At 42.1% G+C, this 13,148-nt stretch overlaps 1 protein-coding gene and 1 long non-coding RNA gene across 5 annotated transcripts in view; one reads left to right on the forward strand and one right to left on the reverse strand.

The window, feature by feature from the left end:
- The window catches only part of ARHGAP42 (Rho GTPase activating protein 42), a 313,472-nt gene that overhangs the window by 137,125 nt on the left and 163,199 nt on the right, over positions 1 to 13,148 (forward strand). The window lies entirely within an intron of this gene.
- The window catches only part of LOC311515100, a 74,969-nt gene that overhangs the window by 22,431 nt on the left and 39,390 nt on the right, over positions 1 to 13,148 (reverse strand). Inside the window, exons 2-3 of one of the 2 annotated variants that reach the window (XR_014710050.1) lie at positions 9,749 to 9,841; positions 5,380 to 5,508 (exon numbers count right to left, since the gene is read on the reverse strand). This is a non-coding gene — a long non-coding RNA (uncharacterized lncRNA). The remainder of the gene's footprint in view (positions 1 to 5,379; positions 5,509 to 9,748; positions 9,842 to 13,148) is intronic. The other variant, XR_014710049.1, reaches the window with a different exon arrangement.

The raw sequence follows: 13,148 nt of genomic DNA on the forward strand, positions 1-13,148 counted from the left end.
CGTTCTTAAATTTATTTACGGGATCTGAACTAGTCTGATCTTTTCCAAGTAATTCAGGAAACAGAGCTTCACTCCTATGTAAGTGGCCCATGAACAATTTCTGATGGGAATTTTTGTTTTACAATTTGGTCTCCTGAGCTACTTCCACTCCCTTGTGTCTTCTTTCTTGTTCTCTGTCTCAGCTCTCAAGGGACATAGAATGGACAAAGAAGAAAACAAAATAATCACTAATAAAGTTTGCAGATGACACACAAATTGGGGGAGTGGTAAATAATGAAGAGGACAGTTCTCTGATACAAAGTGATCTGGTTCACTTGTTAAGTTGGACTGAAATAAACAGTGTATGTTGTATATATTTACATTTAGACATATTAAACCTAGGAAGAAAGAATGTAGGCCATACTTACAGGATGTGGGACTCTATCCTGAGAAGCAGTGACTCTGAAAAAGGTTTTGGGGTTGCAGTGGATAGTCAGCTGAACATAAGCTCCCAGTGCAACACTGCATCCAAAATGGCCAATGTGATCCTTATGTGCATAAGCAGGGAAATCTTGACCAGAAGTAGAGAGATCATTTTACTTTTGTACTGGACAGTGATGCAACTGCTGCTGGAGTCCAGAGTCCAGATATGGTGTCCACAATTCAAAGAGGATGTTTATAATTGGATAGAGTGCAGAGAAGATACACGAAAATGATTCATAGATTCCAAGGTAGAAGGGAACATTGTGATCATCTATTCTGACCTCACGTACAACACGGACCTTAGAACTTACCCAAAATATTCCTAGAAATATTCTTCCTCTAAACTCCAAACTTTATTTATAAACTGCCAGTGAAGGAAAATCCACTATGGCCTTTGGTAAAATGTTCCAGTGGTTAATTACCCTCACTGTTAAAATTATACACCTTAATTCCAGTCTGAATTTGTGTAACTTCAGCTTCCAGCCATGGATCACCTTTATGTGTGGGTTTGAAGAGTCCATAGGAGTGCCGAGCACCCTTTCTCCTGCCCCTCCCTGGCTGGAGGAGCCACGGGTTGGCCAGAGGCCTGAGTACCCCCCTGGGCCGGAGGAGCCCCAGGCTTGCTGGAGGCCTGAGTGCCTGCCCCCACCTGCCCAGAGGAGCCGTGAGCCAGCCGCAAGCCGCTGCGGGGAAAAGCGTCTCAGACTCTCCTCCAGAAGAAGGTTTTGCTCCTCAGCTTCCTGGGTTCATCAGCAATCTCTCTCAAATAGCACATACCACCTCCTCAGCTGCCTTGGAACCTGCATGGAGCATAGTAAAACAAAAACGTCCCCCACAAAACCCTGCAACCAGGGGTCCAGCGGCTTTTTTACCTGCCGCCCATGGATGTGGTGGGGAAAGAGGTCTTCTGAAATGGAAAGAGATACTAGTACATTGGGATCCCATTGTAATATATCTGTATTGAAGAGATTGATGGTCAGAACAGGCATATTCCCAGTCATTTAAAAAATAAAAGCATTACGTGGGATACCTCTTTGGAAAGCTATACGGAGGTAAGAAAACTGCCTTTAAAAGAAAAAGCTTGCTAGATTAATTTTTTTTTCCTGTATGCTGGCATCCCATTTAAAAGCCAAGTGAAAGCTTTCCAAAATGGATAAGCAAGGCTGCTAACCATATTCTCTTGAGAGTTGGAAGGATGTAACTGCCGCTAATTCTGGCACTGTTCTATTAAACATTTTGCCCACAATACCCGTTATCTCATTTCCTGCAAAGAAAAATTTTGCATGGTATCTCCCAATCATTTTAAATTTTTCACCACTGATAAGTGGTGAGATGTTCACAAGAAGCATAACTGTGGCATTCTAGGTTTAAACCTTTAAACAGCTTTCACTGTATCAGTTATCAGTGAAGCTTTATATATATAAACTAACTTCTGATATGATTATGCATCGAACATCACATTTTAAAATATAAAGTCTATGATTTAGAATTTAGCTTTTTCTAATGTGTTAAAACTGTTCTAGATGTTTTATTTTTACACTAATAATTCAAATGTCTATAAATGAACGGTGGATAAGTAAAACTATCTCATTTCTTGAGGAGCTCCTTCCTTGTTTTTTTGTGAGGACATTTTCTGATGAATGATTCGAAAACCATGGTTTCATGTTGTTCATGTGTTCTTACTGTAAGTTGTCAGTTTTTGCTGGAAAAGGAGAAGAGTAAACTACACTGTACTTTGGGTCAGATACTCTCGTAGCTATGTCTACACTGTACTTTTGTCGTTAAAATTTTTGTCAGTCAGGGATGTGTTTTTTCGCACCCCTGACCAACAAAAGTTTTAACAACAAAAAGTGCTGATGTGGACAGTGCTTTGTCAGCAGGAGGGCAAGCTACTGCCCCTCGTTGGGCTTGATTTTATTTTGCTGGCAGAAGAGCTATCTCCTGCCGGTAAAGAGCGGCTAGACTGCGTACCTTACAGCGACACGGCACAGCTGTGCCGCTATAAGGTAGGCAATGTAGACATAGCATAATAACATGAATGTCAAAAGTATCTGATCCAGATTTTTTATAGATCCTGTAACCCAGTTAAAGCAGCATACTTATCTTTGGATAGGTCAAATCTATGAATTACCTACATTTCTCTGCAAACCTTTTCTGTCTGTGTGGTATGCATACATATGCTTGCTTTTCCTAAAACTATACAGAGTTAGACCGTAGTCTTTCAATCTAAGTGTTAAAGGATCCTCTGCATAATACTGCTACAAACCACTAAGCTGATTTTGGCTTTTTGCCTGGACATGTTCATTCATAAAAAACTTGTTAAAACAAAATACAACTTCCAATTACATTCTTCTCTTGGAACAGTTACTTTCCTCATACCCAACTCTGATTTCTTAACATGGATTTTTATATGGGTCAGTGATGTTAAATATGGAGAAGCAATTAATATTAGAGGATTAGGGTTATACCATGCTTTAATGTATCAAGGAGACACCATATAGAACAGGGCTTTTAAACTGTATCTAACTATATATCAGAGCATTTTATTCTGTTTCAGTTGTACTATATATCACAAAATGCCTCTAACAGCAATAGACATTAGACAATAGAGATTAATTGTGAAGCCATTAACCCTACTGTGTTTCAGTTACCTGAGGCTATAAATAAGGACATGAAGCTTCTCTAGTAATGGAAATGAATTTCTCTATGTTAATATAGCAAGTAAAGTTTAAAACCGATCCAAAACACCCCAGCAAAAACAAAACAAAACTACACACAACCTGAAAAGGTACTCCGTTAATGTGAACAAAAAGCCCTGCTTACGTGGTGAAGAGAGAAGATATTTCTTCCTGCATTCATGGAAGTGACTGTATGTTCTTCATATATTGTATTAAGAAAGTTTTTACAAAAAACAGACTTGACTTGATACAAGGAGAAAGGAGACAGCTGCAGATATACATAGAATGTTAGAAAAACTTCAGAAATCTAGGTTGTTAAAGGGCGGTAGCCAAAATTAGAGCAATGGATAGCTTGGGGGGTGTGTGTGTGTGTGTGAGAGAGAGAGAGAGACCGTAGCTGGCTGTAAGGTAGTGTGGGAGCTAGTCCAGAATGTTCTGTGTAGAGCCGAGGCCAATTTTGGATTTTTAAGTGGATGGATTGGTGAAGGTGATGGATTGCAGAAGGATGGTCTCGTGGTTAAAGTACTGGACCGAGACTCAGGATCAGGATTCGGTTCCTGCCATCATCATAGATTTCCTGTGAGCTTTCAGTAAGCCACTTACTCTTTCTGCGTCTCAATACTTCATATAAAAATGGGGATAATTGTCTAGTCTATTTAGAGTGCAAGCTCTTTGAAACAGGGACTATCTTACCATGTATTTTACAATGCTTATCAGAATAGGGTCCTGATCTCAGCCACAGCCTCTAGGTGCTACTATAATACACACAATATTATTTATTGCGTATATTATGCTGGATCCCAAAGCCCCCACTTAGGATCAGGGCCCCATTCTATTAGTTGCTGTATACACAGGACAGAAGATCCCTTCTAGTTTGGACTGTTGGCCCTCTACCTGAAGAACTTGCACTGAAATTTTGAAACAAGGCTCTGCAAGTGAGAGTTAGAAATACAAATGAGAGGAAGCAAAGGAAAGGGAGGATGAGGTTATTGATGAGATCCTATCATTACATAATTAAGCTGTATGTACAATTTGACTCCAAATAATTAAAAGGTATTTTTAATAAGTATCAGCTACTTCCAACTAGTTGGCTCGCCTTGTAGCTGTTGTGGTAGAACTGCACATTGAGGAGGCTTTTGAAGGAGAAGATTATAACCTCATGGATTAGATTAGAAAAGAGCATTCCATATAAGGGCACCATGGAAGAATGGTCAGAAATGTTTGTGGGAGAAGTGTACCAATGAATGTGGAAGAGGATAGGATGGGGAGCAGAGTAATAGGAGACAAAAGTGGATAAGTAGGGTGAATCAGAGATGTGAAGTATCCTTTGGTAATGAGGACAAGACACTTGAATTTGATAGAGTTGAAAAGGGGGAGCCCAGTAGAGGTCAGATCAGTGGGCAAGGAAGATGTTCTTAGCCGTGTGATTGTTGGGGAGGCCAGAAAGCTGAAAGTTACAGTAATAAGAATGTGAGATGGTGAGGGGCTGAATGCCCTTGATTGTCACTTCTTGCTAAAACCTTCAAACAGAGATGAGAGATTTTACAAAGGGGTCAGGCAGTGAGATGTAGAATCTGCAACGTCCACAAAGTTGTGATACCCAAGGTTCTTCTTCAAGTGATTGCCTATGTGCATTCCACTCTTGGTGTCTGTGCACCCAGCGTATGTCCATCAGAAACTTTTTCCCTCAGCGGCACCCGTTGGGTAGCTCAAGCTCCCTCTTCTGCCGTGCACCACTGCATGCAGGTATAAAGGGCAGAACTGCCTTTAGCCCCGTTAATTTTCTTATTATCGCATCTGATGGTCATGTAAACCCCTGTTCAGTGCCAGAAATGTTTTCTTTGGACTCATCATCTAGACTCGGTGGTGAGGGTGTCCTCTCATATGTCAGCCTCACTACCTTGGAGGACAAGTCTAGCCAATCTATGTGGAGATGTTCTTTTTGCCTGCCAGTGACCAGTACTCAAGTTATTGACAGATGTGTCTGCCCTTGACTGGGTGGCCCCATCTGGGTTCTCTACAGACACAAGGTTTTTCTGTTCCCAGAGAACTTAGCTTTACACATCAACATAAGAGAGCTGAAAGCTATTCAATTAGCGTGCCAAGTGTTTCTACCACACATAAGGAAACAGCTTGTTTGTTCTCACAAAGGAGAAGCTCACTCTTCTCCTCTTTGTCAAGAGGCGACTCTGTTTTGGGAATCTGCTTTGCCAGCTTGATAAACCTGGAAGCTTCTTACCTAATGGGGGTCCAAAATGATCTAGCAGACCACCTGAGAAAATTGTTTACAAGTCACCATGAGTGGTCTGTTTGTCCAGATGTGGCTGGATACATCTTCCTTCGTGGTGGTTTCCCCAAGTAGACCTATCTGTGACAAGGACAACAGAAAGTGTCAGCAGTTCTGTTCCCTATGAGGTCATAGCCTAGCTTCCCTGACAGATGCATTTTTACTGCCGTGGTCAGGCAGGCTCCTCTGTGCTTTTCATCCAATTCCAGTCATTCACAGGATATGGGACCAGGTCAAAGTTATACTCATAGCCCCAGCATGGGCCCATCAGCTCTGATTCTCAACTCTCCTGGTGCTGTCAGTGAACTCTCCAATCTCACTTCCACTAGACTTGGACCTAATCTCCCGCTATCACGGTCACCTACTCCACTGGTTACCTACTCCATGTGAGTTTACAATCACTTCATGCAACTTCATGGATGCTCTATAGCTAGATATTAGAGAGCAGCCTTCTGCGAATTAGGTGGACGATGAACCTGCTAAATTGTAGAAAGCCTTCCTCAAGAGCTACCTTTCTAAGATTTTTACCATCTTGTCTTGCCAGTATGGGTGTAATGGGGTGGACAAGGCCTAGAGGCCCCATGCTGGAGGTCCTTTCACACCCATCCCAGGAAAGGAGCAGTGGAGCTAAATCCTCCGAGTGGTCTAGAGAGGCTGCAAAGGGCTATCCAATCAGAGAGGCTGCAAGGAGCAGTCATTCAGGGCCCAGGATGGCCATATAAAAAGTTGCAGAGCCAGAGACCCTCAGTTCTTTGCTGGAGCCAGGGAAGTGTAGCTTGTGCTTCTGGCTGGCTAAAGGGAACTGCAGCACCATGGACAGCTCAGTGCTGGCAGGGACCAGAGGAGCAAGGAAAAACTCTTGACTGGCTGCTGGGCTTGAATGCAGAAGAGCCATGAGCTAAGGGTAAAGCATCAGTGAAGGCTGGGGACACAGCAAGTGGCCAAGGGAACTGAAGGCAGTTTTGTTAAAAAGACATGGTAGCATGTGGTTGCTGTTCTTGGGGTCCATAGTTCACTGGGGAAGTGACCTACAATGGGACAGCGATTACACCCCCAAAAGCGGATCTGGACTGTTAAGAGGCCCAGCTGGAGAGCTGGGGCCAGAACAGACCAAGAGGGCAAAACCGTTGTCTCCAGGGACGGAGCCCTGGGGGTACAGCTTGATACCAGGACAAGGACTGTTTAGAGACTGCAGATACAACCAACCAGAAGGGGCACTCACAAGATGTGGATGCCATGCCATTACAATAGGGTATCGCCATCCCTTTCTTCATATTCAGGACCACTTATTGTACATGAAACACCAAGGTCTGGCTGTTAGTTTGGTCAAAGTACATCTGGCAGCTATTTCAGCGTTCCACCCTAAAGTGAATAATTGCTCTAGTTTCTCTGACATGTCCATAAGGTTTTTGAAGGGCCTAGTCAAATTGTATCCTGAAGAGCAACACCCCATGTCCCTGTGGAATCTAAACTTAGTGTTGCCAAGATTTATGGGTCCCCGGTTTGAGCTTTTGGCTACTTGCTCTGCTGCAGCTATCAACAAAGGTGGCATTTTTGGTTTCTATCTCCTTGGCCAGAAGACCGGGAGAGCTACATGCCTTAAAGTCTGGGCCTTGCTATATGATCTTCTGTAAGGACAAGGTTTACCTGTGTCCTTGTCTGAAATTTGTCTCAATGTGGTGTCATCTTTCCATATCTACCAGCCAATTTATTTGCCTACATTCTGCCTGAAGCTACATTTGAGCAGGGAAGGGGAGCATTTGCATACCCTGGATGTCTGAAGAGCTCTGACATTCTACCTGGGCAGAACCAGGCACTTCTGTAAGTCCTCCCAACTGTTCCTCACAGCAGCAGACCAAGATAAAAGGACAATTAGTCTTGACCCAGAGAATTTCTTCTTGGATAGCCTCCTGTATGCACATATGCTGTGAACTGACTAATGTCACTCCACTGAGCAGAGTCACTGCTCATTTGATGACATTGTGGTTGGCCTTGGTTGGTTTTCTGGCACAAGTGCCAATTGTGGATGTTTGTAGAGCAGCAGTCTGGTCCTCCAGTCCAGACGTTTGCCTCCCATTATGCTGTTGCTCAAGCTCAAAAGACAATGCTAGAGTTGGACAAGTTGTTCTCCAATCTTTATTTAAACAGACTCCGATCCCACCTTCTGTTTTCATGGCTTGTGAGTCACCAAGTGTATCATACACATGTGCAATCACTCGAAGAAGAAAAAACAATTGCTAACCTGTTTGGTAACCTTTGTTCTCTGAGGTGTGTTGTACATGTCCATTCCAAGACCCTTGTGCCCCTCTACATCAGAATTCTGGCAAGAAGAAACTGAGGGTGGCTAGGGAGCGGTGCTGCCCTTTATACCTGCACACAGTGGCATGCAACAGCAGAGGTTGCTCAAGCAGCACAGGGCACTTGAGCTGCCCAGTGGGTACCGCTGAGGGAAAAAGTTTCCAGTGGCCATGTGCTGTGCACACAGATACTAAGTGCAGAATGTACATGTGCAACACATCTTGAAGAACAACAGTTATCGAACAGGTTAGTAACTGTTTTTAGAACTATAAATCAAATGTCCTGAAGGGAAAAAGAAATATGGAGCAGAGGGCCAGGACTAAGTCTTGGGGGCATTCCTAAGCTATGTCTACGATATGGGAGCTACAGTGGCACAGCTACAGCTCCTTAGTTGTGCTGTTGTAGTGCTGTAGTGTAGATGCTTCCTACGGTGATGGAAGGGTTTTTTTCCGTTCCTGTAAGTTTTTTCCACCTCCCCAGGTGACAGTAACTACATGGACAGAAGCATTCTTCCATCAGCTTAGCCACATCTACGCCGGGGGTTAGGTCGGCATAGCTACAGCGCTCAGGAGTGTGAATTTTTCACATCTCTGAGCGCCCTTGTTATGTCAACCTAACTTTTAAGTGTAAATCAGGTCCTAGTGAGGGAATGTAGAGGAGATGTAGAGCCTTTAACCAACTTTTAAAAGGAATTAGGGGCAAAATAACACACAAGGGGGCAATATCAGGGACAATTTAAGAAATCACAAAAGAAAGTTTTTTGTTTTTAGACTGAATCGGCTTATTAATCATTTTCATATTGAAAAGTGATGGAAGAAGAGAGTAAGTATCTTGAAAGGAAAATATCAAATCTGGATTGGTGATGATGGCCACCTCTTTCAGTCCATATAGTGTATGATTTGAATGGCTAGCTGGTAATTGTTCCTGCCTTTTACTCCCTATAATATATGCAAGGATGTGACATGAAAAAAGGCTCATTATAGATGCATCCGATGAAGTGAGCTGTAGCTCAAATGCTCGAATAAATTTGTTAGTCTCTAAGGTGCCACAAGTACTCCTTTTCTTTTTGTAGATTTGTGTTATTCTGAGGGTATTGTAGATCTTACTGTCTTTTTGCAGAGACTTAAAAATATTACCCACAGTTCGCAACTTCTAGATTTAGAATAGCACCATAGTTACCAAGTAACAAGTTTAGCATATATTTTGGCAGGATAATGAATGAAGGTGTTTGTTGCCAGCATATGTCTTCCATTATTATCTATCAGATTTTGCTTTTACTTCTTTTACTATTGTTACATTTCTGCTGATTGTACATGAAGTGGTTGGAATCGTCATTCAAACCTGTTATAAGCCCCCCCCCCCCCCGCCCCCCACTTTTTCTTTAGTGTGTCTACATACCAGGGAGCATGTATGCCTACTGTTCCATATACGTTCGTTTCACATTTTGCTTTAATAACTAAAAGCACTAGGTATACAGTGGATTTCAGAATATTATATCCAATAATGTTACACATACTCAAATGCATAGTGTTTGGGGTGCTTTTTGTTTATTGCTATTCTACGTGTTTCCAAGGCACCCATTCCAATAATGGGGAAACTAAATAATAATAATAATGGACATTAAAGAAGGGATGAAAGTTCCCATCTCTTTCCTCACTAGATTAAAACCACTTATTTAGTGTGGCTTAAATCTAGCTGTTCTTCTTCAAGTAGTGCCTCTATGGGGGTTCCACTTCAAGTGTGCCTATGCCTCATGCACCTTCCATCCGAGATTTTCATTAGCTGTGCCCATTTGGTCTCCACATATGCCATTGTTAGTCTTGTGCCTGGCATTGAGGATATATCAGGTTTCACGGGCAAACCGCCCTCAGCTCCTTTTTAACCGCCTCAGCCTGAGCTGGAGCTAGAATGTGTTCTGCCTCAGGGCATGACTCCTCGATGGTTTGCAGTGCGAGAATTGTCCCATTCTGCAGGGGCACAACATATATTAAATAGTAGGAAAGAATCTACCAGAAATAGTTACCTTCAAAAGTGGAGATGTAGTCACTGGTGTGAACTCCAGGATACTATCCTGCAATCTGCTGCGCTGCTTCTCATGTTGGAATATCTGTTGCCCCTAAAGAAAACAGTTTGCCATTTAGTCCCCTCAAGGTTCATCTGGCTGTTCTAATAGCTTTTCATACTACTATTGAAGGGTTGTCCTTATTTGCTCACCCTGCAACTGTAAGGTTTTTAAAAGGTCTGGGAAATCTCTTCCTTCTGGTGAAAGTCCTTACCCCTGTTTGGGACCTTAACCTGGTTCTTAAAAGTCTCATTAAGTCCTTAAATTGATGTAGCTTAAATTCCAATGCATTCCTGGAAGTGAGGATCCCTATAGGAAATCTTGCTAACTTCAGGACACAATGCAGGACTAATCTTTTGGCAAGAAATGAACTGCAAAATGGCCCTTGCTGTGGGCTCTAGAAAATAAAACATCTAGATTTAAGTCACATTAAATAAATGGTTTTAATCTAGTAGGGGAAGAGATGGGAGCTTTGGTCCCTTCTTCAATCAATATATATATTAAAATGTGTTAGATTAGAACATACCCCAACATGCATCATGGAAGATGGCTGTGAGTGCAAAATTACATTTTGCGTGGAGAGGCCATTAGTGACTTTGTCTAAAGTAGCTGTTCTAGAGATATGCAGAGTAAGAGGTGACTTTTCAGATAGTTATGACACCAACTCATTGAGGTTTGCACTGAAAATACACTTAAAGTATGAGCTATTAAGCCGTGGAATAGAATAATAAAAGTGCAGTAGTGAAAAAACCTTTAGACGCTAACCATGGTCGCAGCACCATAGCTAAGGTTTCAAGCAGGTTTGTATTTCTGTTCCATATTTTATTCTAGAGGGGAAAAAAATGTTGGTTAAAATTTGCCATGTTTACTGTCAGAGGAAATAATTTTTTTTTGTTTGGCAACAGATACATGAAACTAAAAAAACAACAAACAATACTCTTGTAAAAAAGATTGGCCAATCTCCTATCAAACAGTGGAAAAAAAAATTTTTTTAGGAAGGTTTATTTTCCTCTATGAGTCCCTGAAAAAGAGAGGACTTTATAACCTATAAGGGGAAAAAATAAACAGAGCTTTTGTTTTCTATTCAGGGAATGTGTCTTTTGTTCACACTACCTGGGAAAGAAAGGCAATTTGGTTACAGGGCGGACACTGAGAGAGAATTTGGGCTGGGTATCAGGAAAGCTTTCTGAGGGTCAGAGGCATTAAATCATGGAACAGTGTGCCAAGAGTACACTTGAAAATGAGAAGTATCAGGGGGTAGCCGTGTTAGTCTGTATCCACAAAAACAATGAAGAGTTTGGTGGCACCTTAAAGACCAACAGATTTATTTGGGCATAAGCTTTGTGGGTAAAAAATCCACTTCTTCAGGGTCATGGAGTGCAAATCACAGATGCAGGCATTATTATACATGAAGAGAAGGGAGTTACCTTACAAGTGGAGAACCAGTGTTGACAGGGCCAACTCCCTTCTCTTCATGTATAATAATGCCTGCATCCGTGATTTTCACCCACAAAAGCTTATGCCCAAATATATCTGTTAGTCTTTAAGGTGCCACCAGACTCCTCATTGTTTTTTTGAAAATGAAACTGGACCAAATGCTAGGAAATATAATATGGGGACCGATTTATCACTGGATAAGAGACAGGCGAGCTATCTTTTCCTGTTAATTACTTCAGCTACCACAGGGGAACCTGTTAGCTCTGTCCCAGCCTGGATCTTGCTTGCTGAAGTCATTGTTGAACATTGTTTGGTGGCTCATTTCACAGATGTCTGTCATAGTAGCAGAGCACCAATCATCCATGTGTTTGGCATAAAGGCTGCTATGCTTTTTGGGTTGAGGGGGAGCAGATTGGAGTGTCCTTTGGTCTTGACTGAAAATCTGTTTTCCCAATAGTAATTAAGAATAGCCTCATTAGTTGTGTAACTCACAAGTGCCAGAAGCCAGAAAGGCTGCTTTCACTAGTTAGAGACCTAAAAAGCTAAATATTAGAACTGATCAGAATGCTAGCAAAATTATTTTTTATGGAAAAAGTTACAATGAAAGTTTGAAAAATTTGGCCACATCTACTAAACATGTTTCCACCACTCCGTTTTGTGTGAATTTCCTCTTCAATGTAATGTCCTTGCGACTTTTGTTTGTGATTCTTTTACAAACAAAAACATTGACCAATTTTGTTCTTAGAATTGCCTCTTTGCTCAAATTGATGTGGTGACGTTCTGAGATGGGGTGCTTAAACCCCACACTGACAGGGAAGGACTAAGGTAGCCCTGCCACTCCATCCATGCCAGTTGTGCTTTTGTTAGGAGGGCTTTAAAAGGAAGAAGCTGCTGTCAACAGAAGGGGAAGTCTGGAGCAGGGAGTAGCTAGAGTATCTCTGGAAGCTATGAGTGAAATTTCCCCCTCATTAGAGACTCTTCAGCCTTAGGAAGACTCCAATACACACTGAAACTAGGTGGCATCTTGTGAAGAAAGCGAGTGGGAATGGCTGCCTGGGCTACACTGTCAAGGTGTTGCCAAGTGAAGTTGTTATGCAAGCACCCCTAAAGTAAGGCAGTGGTCTTTGCCCTGGTTGGCAGACCCCCCCGTAAGGGGCTTATTGGGGATGTCAGAACATCTGTGGTTGTTTTTTTTTTCTTTTTCTGCTGACAAACAGGTGAGGAGGCCCGCACACAAAGGCTAAGAGGCAGGAGCCTGACTGTGTAGACCCAGTGTTAGTAGCTGAGCATAACAAGGGACTCCAAGCCCTGAGGGGGGGTGCCCTAGAGAAACTCATTTACACATTCACTGTGCAAGTTCCAGGCCTCTTCTGTAGTTTATGCTAATGGTTGGCCTGTGTGCTTGTTTAATCCAGCTCTGTTTGGAAGGAATGGGGCTGCTTTCATGCATTCCGCTTACTGAGGGAAGCATTTGAAATGTCAGTTTCAAGCAGTTTGACAAATGAAATATTAAACGAAACACTGTAGTGAGTCTGACAGCTCGATACTCCTTAAGTAATTATTTGTGATAATTAAACATTACTTCTTGTTTTTATTGACTTGGAACAAAAAGTAAGATTTTTTTTTATTTTGGTTAGTCAAGTATTCAGTTTTTTCTGTATTGTTGTCTAACTTTTCCTTCACTTGTAATAGAGCTCACAGAGAGGACTGCTTTGGGTGCATTACTCCATTGCGTAAAAGTTTGTTGACATCTGCACAGTGTGAAAAACTGGCCTGTAAAGTTTGTGGCCAGGCTTGAATTTGGAAAAGCACAGAGACAGAGTAATAACATATGGAACTTATTTCGGGTAATTCTTAACTGGAACTAAGAGCCAGCACTCAACTGCCTGGGAAAGTTTAAAACAAAGACCTTGTAAATTAAATC

This window comes from Lepidochelys olivacea (genome assembly GCF_965140295.1).
Source record: "Lepidochelys olivacea isolate rLepOli2 genome assembly, chromosome: 1".
In the NCBI taxonomy this organism is placed as follows: domain Eukaryota; kingdom Metazoa; phylum Chordata; order Testudines; family Cheloniidae; genus Lepidochelys; species Lepidochelys olivacea.